Source organism: Trichomycterus rosablanca, chromosome 4 (assembly GCF_030014385.1).
Source record: "Trichomycterus rosablanca isolate fTriRos1 chromosome 4, fTriRos1.hap1, whole genome shotgun sequence".
NCBI classification, from domain to species: Eukaryota; Metazoa; Chordata; class Actinopteri; order Siluriformes; family Trichomycteridae; genus Trichomycterus; species Trichomycterus rosablanca.
Window position 1 is genome coordinate 56,019,990 of NC_085991.1, and position 10,000 is coordinate 56,029,989.

Sequence of the window (10,000 nt, forward strand, 5' to 3'; positions counted from 1 at the left end):
AGCACAGTCACTAATTTTCACCCTTTAAATACACAGACTGACTGATTACAAGTTTGAAGACACCTGTGATGCTAATTAAAGGACACATCTTATATTAACATGTCACTATGGTCACATTATTTTAAATCATTTTTAAGGGTACCATCATTTTTGACCAGGCCAGATTCATTAGTTTGTTTTTTAAAATTATTCTGTTGAACCACAATTTAAAAGCAACGTCTGATTTTCATTAGTTGATTTTTAGTAAATGTTTATTCATTATTACTTTTGTCAGTTTCAAGTTATTTCAGTGACCAATGTGGGTTTTTCTTTCTTTAACAGAAGGGTACCAACAATTTTGTCCACGTGTGTACACACACACACACACACACACACACACACACACACACACATTCAGATCTACACTGGTGGGTGTCCACATACTTTTGGCTATACAGCGCTACACTGGGGGGGGGTCACATACTTTTGGCTGTACAGATGTGTGGGCGTGGCCACACCTGAGGTGAATGTTAGTGAGACTGAGTGCTGCTCTGCTCTCAGCTCCAGCTCACACTGTGACATCATGATGATGTCACAACATTCTACAGGCTCCTATATAAGCACCGCTGCTGCTGCTGCTGCATCATTCTGAGTCTGAGCATCGAAGAGGCAACATCTACAATGTCCTGGTTCAGGAAGCTGTGCTGCTGCTGCTGCTGCTGCTGTAGCGTCCCGGCCGACGAGGACGAGCCGGACAGACCCAGACCCAAACCCAAACCTGAGGTGAAGGAGAAGAAGAAGAGAAAGAAATGGTGGCAGAGGCGCAAAAAGAGAAAGAGGCAGGAGGAGACGAACGTGGTGATGATGATGGGGAATGGAGAGGAAGCAGGGCCAAGTACACAGGTTCTGCAGGACCAAGGGAAGCAAGTAGAGGTACAAGTGGTTCTGCACAACCAGGTCCAGGAACCAGAAGAGAAGGTGGTTCTGCACAACCAGGTCCAGGAACCAGAAGAGAAGGTGTTTCTGCACAACCAGGTCCAGGAACCAGACGAGAAGGTGGTTCTGCACAACCAGGTCCAGGAACCAGACGAGAAGATGGTTCTGCACAACCAGGTCAAGGAACCAGAAGAGAAGGTGGTTCTGCACAACCAGGTCAAGGAACCAGAAGAGAAGGTGGTTCTGGACAACCAAGTCCAGGAACCAAAAGAGAAGGTGGCTCTGGACAACCAAGTCCAGGAACCAGAAGAGAAGGATGTTCTGGAACACAAAGAGGTTCTGCAACACAAAGAGGTTCTGGAACACAAAGTCCAGGAACCAGAAGAGAAGGTGGCTCTGGACAACCAAGTCCAGGAACCAGAAGAGAAGTTGGTTCTGCACAACAAAGTCCATGGACCAGAAGAGAAGGTGGCTCTGGACAACCAAGTCCAGGAACCACAAGAGAAGGTGGTTCTGGACAACCAAGTCCAGGAATCAGAGAAGAAGATAGTTCTGGACAACCAAGTCCATGGACCAGAAGAGAAGGTGGTTCAGAACAACCAAGTCCAGGAACCAGAAGAGAAGGTGGTTCTGGACAACCAAGTCCAGGAATCAGAAGAAAAATTGGCTCTGCACAACCAAGTCCAGGAACCAGAAAAGAAGGTGGCTCTGGACAACCTAGTCCAAAACCCAAAGTACCAGGTGGTTCTGGACAGCCAAGCCCAGAAACCAGAAGAGAAGGTGGTTCAGGACAACCAAGTCCAAAACCCAGAGTACCAGGTGGTTCTGGACAACCAAATCCAGAACCCAGAAGAGAAGGTGGTTCTGGACAACCAAGTCCAGGAACCAAAAGAGAAGGTGGTTCTGGACAACCAAGTCCAGGAACAAAAAGAGAAGGTGGTTCTGGAACACAAAGTCCAGGAACCAAAAGAGAAGGTGGTTCAGGACAACCAAATCCAGGTACCAGAAGAGCAGGTGGTTCTGGACAATCAAGTCCAGGAACCAGAAGAGCAGGTGGTTCTGGACAATCAAGTCCAGGAACAAGAAGAGAAAGTGGCTCTGGACAACACAGTCCAGGAATCAGAAGTCCAGGACACCGAGTACCATGTGGTCCTGGACAACCAAGTCCAGGAACCAGAAGAGAAGGAGGTTCTGGAACACAAAGTCCAGGAACAAGAAGAGAAGGTGGCTCTGGACAACCAAGTCCAGGAATCAGAAGTCCAGGACACCGAGTACCAGGTGGTCCTGGACAACCAAGTCCAGGAACGAGAAGAGAAGGTGGCTCTGGACAACCAAGTCCAGGAACCAGAAGAGAAGGAGGTTCTGGAACACAAAGTCCAGGAACGAGAAGAGAAGGTGGCTCTGGACAACCAAGTCCAGGAACCAGGAGAGAAGGTGGCTCTGGACAACCAAGTCCAGGAGCTACATGACCAGGTGGTTCTGGACCAACAAGTCCAAGACCCAGAAAAGCAGGTGGTTCTGGACAACCAAGTCCAGGACGCAGAGAAGCAGAACCTGGAGGAGAACAAGGTGGAGAAGAAGCCGAATCCGCCTTTGGGCCAACTGTTCGACACAGATAAGGAACTTGGTTGGCTTCGAGTGGTGCAGGAACAGCTGGATAAGATGGTTGTGATGGCTGAGAAGCAGGACTCAGAGGAGGTTGTGGGTCAAGTAATAGACCAGATGACTAAACTGACTGAGTTCATGGACCAGGAGGTGGCACCCAGGAAACTGGAGAACTTGCCAGGCCTGAAAGACAACAATCAGGGGGTTCTGAAGAAAGAGGAGAACCTGGAGGAAGAAGAAAGCCTGGAGGAAGAGGAGAATCTCAAGGAGAACAAAGTGCAGAAGATTCTGGACCAACAAGTCCAAGACCCAGAAAAGCAGGTGGTTCTGGACAACCAAGTCCAAAACACAGAAAAGCAGAACCTGGAGGAGAACAAGGTGGAGAAGAAGCCGAATCCGCCTCTGGGCCAACTGTTCGACATAGATAAGGAACTTGGTTGGCTTCGAGTGGTGCAGGAACAGCTGGATAAGATGGCTGTGATGGCTGAGAAGCAGGACTCAGAGGAGGTTGTGGGTCAAGTAATAGACCAGATGACTAAACTGACCGAGTTCATGGACCAGGAGGTGGCGCCCAGGAAACTGGACAAAGAGAACAATCAGGGGGTTCTGGAGTACCAGGTGGTCCAAGACAACCAAGTCCAGAAACCAGAAGAGCAGGTGGTTCTGGACAACCAAGTCCAGGAACCAGAAGAGAAGGTGGTTCTGGAACACAAAGTCCAGGAACCAGAAGAGAAGGTGGCTCTGGACTACCAATTCCAGGAACAAGAAGAGAACGTGGCTTTGGACAATCAAGTCCAGGAACCAGAAGAGAAGGAGGTTCTGGAACACAAAGTCCCGGAACCAGAAGAGAAGGTGGCTCTGGACAACCAAGTCCAGGAGCTACATGAACAGGTGGTTCTGGAACAACAAGTCCAAGACCCAGAAAAGCAGGTGGTTCTGGACAACCAAGTCCAGGACGCAGAGAAGCAGAACCTGGAGGAGAACAAGGTGGAGGAGAACAAGGTGGAGAAGAAGCCGAATCCGCCTCTGGGCCAACTGTTCGACACAGATAAGGAACTTGGTTGGCTTCGAGTGGTGCAGGAACAGCTGGATAAGATGGCTGTGATGGCTGAAGAGCAAGACTCAGAGGAGGTTGTGGGTCAAGTAATAGACCAGATGACTAAACTGACCGAGTTCATGGATCAGGAGGTGGCGCCCAGGAAACTGGACAACTTGCCAGGCCTGAAAGAGAACAATCAGGGGGTTCTAAAGAAAGAGGAGAACCTGGAGGAAGAAGAAAGCCTGGAGGAAGAGCAGAATCTCAAGGAGAACAAAGTGCAGAAGGTTCTGGACCAACAAGTCCAAGACCCAGAAAAGCAGGTGGTTCTGGACAACCAAGTCCAAAACACCGAGAAGCAGAACCTGGAGGAGAACAAGGTGGAGAAGAACAAGGTGGAGAAGAAGCCGAATCCGCCTCTGGGCCAACTGTTCGACATAGATAAGGAACTTGGTTGGCTTCGAGTGGTGCAGGAACAGCTGGATAAGATGGCTGTGATGGCTGAAGAGCAGGACTCAGAGGAGGTTGTGGGTCAAGTAATAGACCAGATGACTAAACTGACCGAGTTCATGGACCAGGAGGTGGCGCCCAGGAAACTGGACAAAGAGAACAATCAGGGGGTTCTGGAGTACCAGGTGGTCCTAGACAACCAAGTCCAGGAACCAGAAGAGCAGGTGGTTCTGGACAACCAAGTCCAGAAACCAGAAGAGCAGGTGGTTCTGGACAACCAAGTCCAGGAACCAGAAGAGAAGGTGGTTCTGGAACACAAAGTCCAGGAAACAGAAGAGAAGGTGGTTCAGGACAACCAAGTCCAGGAACCAAAGTACCAGGTGGTTCTGGACAACCAAATCCAGAACCTGGAGGAGAACAAGGTGGAGGAGAACAAGGTGGAGAAGAAGCCGAATCCGCCTCTGGGCCAACTGTTCGACATAGATAAGGAACTTGGTTGGCTTCGAGTGGTGCAGGAACAGCTGGATAAGATGGCTGTGATGGCTGAAGAGCAGGACTCAGAGGAGGTTGTGGATCAAGTAATAGACCAGATGACTAAACTGACCGAGTTCATGGACCAGGAGGTGGTGCCCAGGAAACTGGAGAAAGAGAACAATCAGGGGGTTCTGGAGTACCAGGTGGTCCTGGACAACAAAGTCCAGGAACCAAAAGAGAAGGTGGCTCTGGACAACCAAGTCCAGAAACCAGAAGAGAAGGTGGTTCTGGACAACCAAGTCCAGAAACCAGAAGAGAAGGTGGTTCTGGACAACCAAGTCCAGGAACCAGAAGAGAAGGTGGATCTGGACAACCAAGTCCAGGAACCAGAAGAGAAGGTGGCTCTGGACAACCAAGTCCAGGAACCAGAAGAGAAGTTGGCTCTGGACAACCAAGTCCAGGAGCTTCATGACCAGGTGGTTCTGGACAAAAAAGTCCAAGACCCAGAAAAGCAGGTGGTTCTGGACAACCAAGTCCAGGACGCAGAGAAGCAGAACCTGGAGGAGAACAAGGTGGAGAAGAACAAGGTGGAGAAGAAGCCGAATCCGCCTCTGGGCCAACTGTTCGACATAGATAAGGAACTTGGTTGGCTTCGAGTGGTGCAGGAACAGCTGGATAAGATGGCTGTGATGGCTGAAGAGCAGGACTCAGAGGAGGTTGTGGGTCAAGTAATAGACCAGATGACTAAACTGACCGAGTTCATGGACCAGGAGGTGGCGCCCAGGAAACTGGAGAAAGAGAACAATCAGGGGGTTCTGGAGTACCAGGTGGTCCAAGACAACCAAGTCCAGAAACCAGAAGAGCAGGTGGTTCTGGACAACCAAGTCCAGGAACCAGAAGAGAAGGTGGTTCTGGAACACAAAGTCCAGGAACCAGAAGAGAAGGTGGCTCTGGACAACCAATTCCAGGAACAAGAAGAGAAGGTGGCTTTGGACAATCAAGTCCAGGAACCAGAAGAGAAGGAGGTTCTGGAACACAAAGTCCAGGAACCAGAAGAGAAGGTGGCTCTGGACAACCAAGTCCAGGAGCTACATGAACAGGTGGTTCTGGAACAACAAGTCCAAGACCCAGAAAAGCAGGTGGTTCTGGACAACCAAGTCCAGGAACCAGAAGAGAAGGTGGTTCTGGAACACAAAGTCCAGGAACCAGAAGAGAAGGTGGTTCAGGACAACCAAGTCCAGGAACCAAAGGCCAGGTGGTTCTGGACAACCAAATCCAGAACCTGGAGGAGAACAAGGTGGAGGAGAACAAGGTGGAGAAGAAGCCGAATCCGCCTATGGGCCAACTGTTCGACATAGATAAGGAACTTGGTTGGCTTCGAGTGGTGCAGGAACAGCTGGATAAGATGGCTGTGATGGCTGAAGAGCAAGACTCAGAGGAGGTTGTGGGTCAAGTAATAGACCAGATGACTAAACTGACCGAGTTCATGGATCAGGAGGTGGCGCCCAGGAAACTGGAGAACTTGCCAGGCCTGAAAGACAACAATCAGGGGGTTCTAAAGAAAGAGGAGAACCTGGAGGAAGAAGAAAGCCTGGAGGAAGAGGAGAATCTCAAGGAGAACAAAGTGCAGAAGGTTCTGGACCAACAAGTCCAAGACCCAGAAAAGCAGGTGGTTCTGGACAACCAAGTCCAAAACACAGAAAAGCAGAACCTGGAGGAGAACAAGGTGGAGAAGAAGCCGAATCCGCCTCTGGGCCAACTGTTCGACATAGATAAGGAACTTGGTTGGCTTCGAGTGGTGCAGGAACAGCTGGATAAGATGGCTGTGATGGCTGAAGAGCAGGACTCAGAGGAGGTTGTGGATCAAGTAATAGACCAGATGACTAAACTGACCGAGTTCATGGACCAGGAGGTGGCGCCCAGGAAACTGGAGAAAGAGAACAATCAGGGGGTTCTGGAGTACCAGGTGGTCCTGGACAACAAAGTCCAGGAACCAAAAGAGAAGGTGGCTCTGGACAACCAAGTCCAGGAACCAGAAGAGAAGGTGGTTCTGGACAACCAAGTCCAGAAACCAGAAGAGAAGGTGGTTCTGGACAACCAAGTCCAGGAACCAGAAGAGAAGGTGGATCTGGACAACCAAGTCCAGGAACCAGAAGAGAAGGTGGCTCTGGACAACCAAGTCCAGGAACCAGAAGAGAAGTTGGCTCTGGACAACCAAGTCCAGGAGCTTCATGACCAGGTGGTTCTGGACAAAAAAGTCCAAGACCCAGAAAAGCAGGTGGTTCTGGACAACCAAGTCCAGGACGCAGAGAAGCAGAACCTGGAGGAGAACAAGGTGGAGAAGAACAAGGTGGAGAAGAAGCCGAATCCGCCTCTGGGCCAACTGTTCGACATAGATAAGGAACTTGGTTGGCTTCGAGTGGTGCAGGAACAGCTGGATAAGATGGCTGTGATGGCTGAAGAGCAGGACTCAGAGGAGGTTGTGGGTCAAGTAATAGACCAGATGACTAAACTGACCGAGTTCATGGACCAGGAGGTGGCGCCCAGGAAACTGGAGAAAGAGAACAATCAGGGGGTTCTGGAGTACCAGGTGGTCCAAGACAACCAAGTCCAGAAACCAGAAGAGCAGGTGGTTCTGGACAACCAAGTCCAGGAACCAGAAGAGAAGGTGGTTCTGGAACACAAAGTCCAGGAACCAGAAGAGAAGGTGGCTCTGGACAACCAATTCCAGGAACAAGAAGAGAACGTGGCTTTGGACAATCAAGTCCAGGAACCAGAAGAGAAGGAGGTTCTGGAACACAAAGTCCAGGAACCAGAAAAGCAGGTGGTTCTGGACAACCAAGTCCAGGACGCAGAGAAGCAGAACCTGGAGGAGAACAAGGTGGAGAAGAAGCCGAATCCGCCTCTGGGCCAACTGTTCGACATAGATAAGGAACTTGGTTGGCTTCGAGTGGTGCAGGAACAGCTGGATAAGATGGCTGTGATGGCTGAAGAGCAAGACTCAGAGGAGGTTGTGGGTCAAGTAATAGACCAGATGACTAAACTGACCGAGTTCATGGATCAGGAGGTGGCGCCCAGGAAACTGGACAACTTGCCAGGCCTGAAAGAGAACAATCAGGGGGTTCTAAAGAAAGAGGAGAACCTGGAGGAAGAAGAAAGCCTGGAGGAAGAGCAGAATCTCAAGGAGAACAAAGTGCAGAAGGTTCTGGACCAACAAGTCCAAGACCCAGAAAAGCAGGTGGTTCTGGACAACCAAGTCCAAAACACCGAGAAGCAGAACCTGGAGGAGAACAAGGTGGAGAAGAACAAGGTGGAGAAGAAGCCGAATCCGCCTCTGGGCCAACTGTTCGACATAGATAAGGAACTTGGTTGGCTTCGAGTGGTGCAGGAACAGCTGGATAAGATGGCTGTGATGGCTGAAGAGCAAGACTCAGAGGAGGTTGTGGGTCAAGTAATAGACCAGATGACTAAACTGACCGAGTTCATAGACCAGGAGGTGGCGCCCAGGAAACTGGACAAAGAGAACAATCAGGGGGTTCTGGAGTACCAGGTGGTCCTAGACAACCAAGTCCAGGAACCAGAAGAGCAGGTGGTTCTGGACAACCAAGTCCAGAAACCAGAAGAGCAGGTGGTTCTGGACAACCAAGTCCAGGAACCAGAAGAGAAGGTGGTTCTGGAACACAAAGTCCAGAAACCAGAAGAGAAGGTGGTTCTGGACAACCAAGTCCAGGAACCAGAAGAGAAGGTGGATCTGGACAACCAAGTCCAGGAACCAGAAGAGAAGGTGGCTCTGGACAACCAAGTCCAGGAACCAGAAGAGAAGTTGGCTATGGACAACCAAGTCCAGGAGCTTCATGACCAGGTGGTTCTGGACAAAAAAGTCCAAGACCCAGAAAAGCAGGTGGTTCTGGACAACCAAGTCCAGGACGCAGAGAAGCAGAACCTGGAGGAGAACAAGGTGGAGAAGAACAAGGTGGAGAAGAAGCCGAATCCGCCTCTGGGCCAACTGTTCGACATAGATAAGGAACTTGGTTGGCTTCGAGTGGTGCAGGAACAGCTGGATAAGATGGCTGTGATGGCTGAAGAGCAAGACTCAGAGGAGGTTGTGGGTCAAGTAATAGACCAGATGACTAAACTGACCGAGTTCATGGACCAGGAGGTGGCGCCCAGGAAACTGGAGAAAGAGAACAATTAGGGGGTTCTGGAGTACCAGGTGGTCCTGGACAACCAAGTCCAGGAACCAAAAGAGAAGGTGGCTCTGGACAACCAAGTCCAGGAACCAGAAGAGAAGGTGGTTCTGGACAACCAAGTCCAGAAACCAGAAGAGAAAGTGGCTCTGGACAACCAAGTCCAGGACGCAGAGAAGCAGAACCTGGAGGAGAACAAGATGGAGAAGAAGCCGAATCCGCCTCTGGGCCAACTGTTCGACATAGATAAGGAACTTGGTTGGCTTCGAGTGGTGCAGGAACAGCTGGATAAGATGGCTGTGATGGCTGAAGAGCAGGACTCAGAGGAGGTTGTGGGTCAAGTAATAGACCAGATGACTAAACTGACCGAGTTCATGGACCAGGAGGTGGCACCCAGGAAACTGGAGAAAGAGAACAATCAGGGGGTTCTGGAGAACATCTTCAGGTCCTCATCTGATAAAGTGGTGCAACAGCAGAACGTTCTGATTGCTTCCACCTTCATAAACCAACCTGGAGAGGACATGTGAGACTGATGGAGACCATGGTGGAGAATCAAGGTGGATTATTATCAGATCTAGATCTTCATCACAGTGAGCAGATGAAGGCTGGAGTGTTCCTCTAACATGTGTGTGTGTGTGTGTGTGTGTGTGTGTGTGTGTGTGTGTGTAGGCGTGTTCGTGCCATGAAGCTGAAGAGACCGAGCAGCTGGACCATGTGCCTTGTACCGGTGCTGAAGAACCTGGAGGAGATGGAATGAAGAACCACTGAACGACATGACGAGCTCCAGAAACGTTCCTTCATCAAAATCAAAATAAAGTTCATTCAAATAAACTGGATTCAGTTCTGGTGCTTATTAAAGGTGGGAACATCTGAAGAACCTGGAGGAACCAAACTGAACTGCCATCTACAGATCTTAAGAGGTTCTTCTGCAGTTTTCTCAACGGTGCTTCAGTCTCGCCGCTGATCTGTGGAGGCTGCATGAAGAACCATCTGTTCAACATGTTCTCCCATCTCAGGACCTTCAGAACTGTTTAGAGGGAGCGCTGGGTTCTTCTAGGAGGGTTCAGAGTCGTGCCAAACGTCTTCTCTATCAGAAGGATGGAGGACACAGCGGTGCTGCTGGACATTTCAATCCTGAAATATGGTTTAATGTTCTAGTTATAATTTAATAGTGGAGATTCATGAGCGGCTCCTCAGAACTCCAGGTTTAATCTAGTCCTGAAGGTGCAGCTTAAATTATTATAATATTAATAATAACAATAATAATAATAATAATAACAATAATAATAATAATAATAATAATAATAATAATAATAATAATAAAAATAATAAT

General features: G+C 49.6%; 1 protein-coding gene across 1 annotated transcript in view; it reads right to left on the reverse strand.

The window, feature by feature from the left end:
* Nucleotides 1-10,000, reverse strand: part of ipp (intracisternal A particle-promoted polypeptide) — a 40,607-nt gene that overhangs the window by 15,968 nt on the left and 14,639 nt on the right. The gene's annotated exons all lie outside the window — the stretch shown is intronic.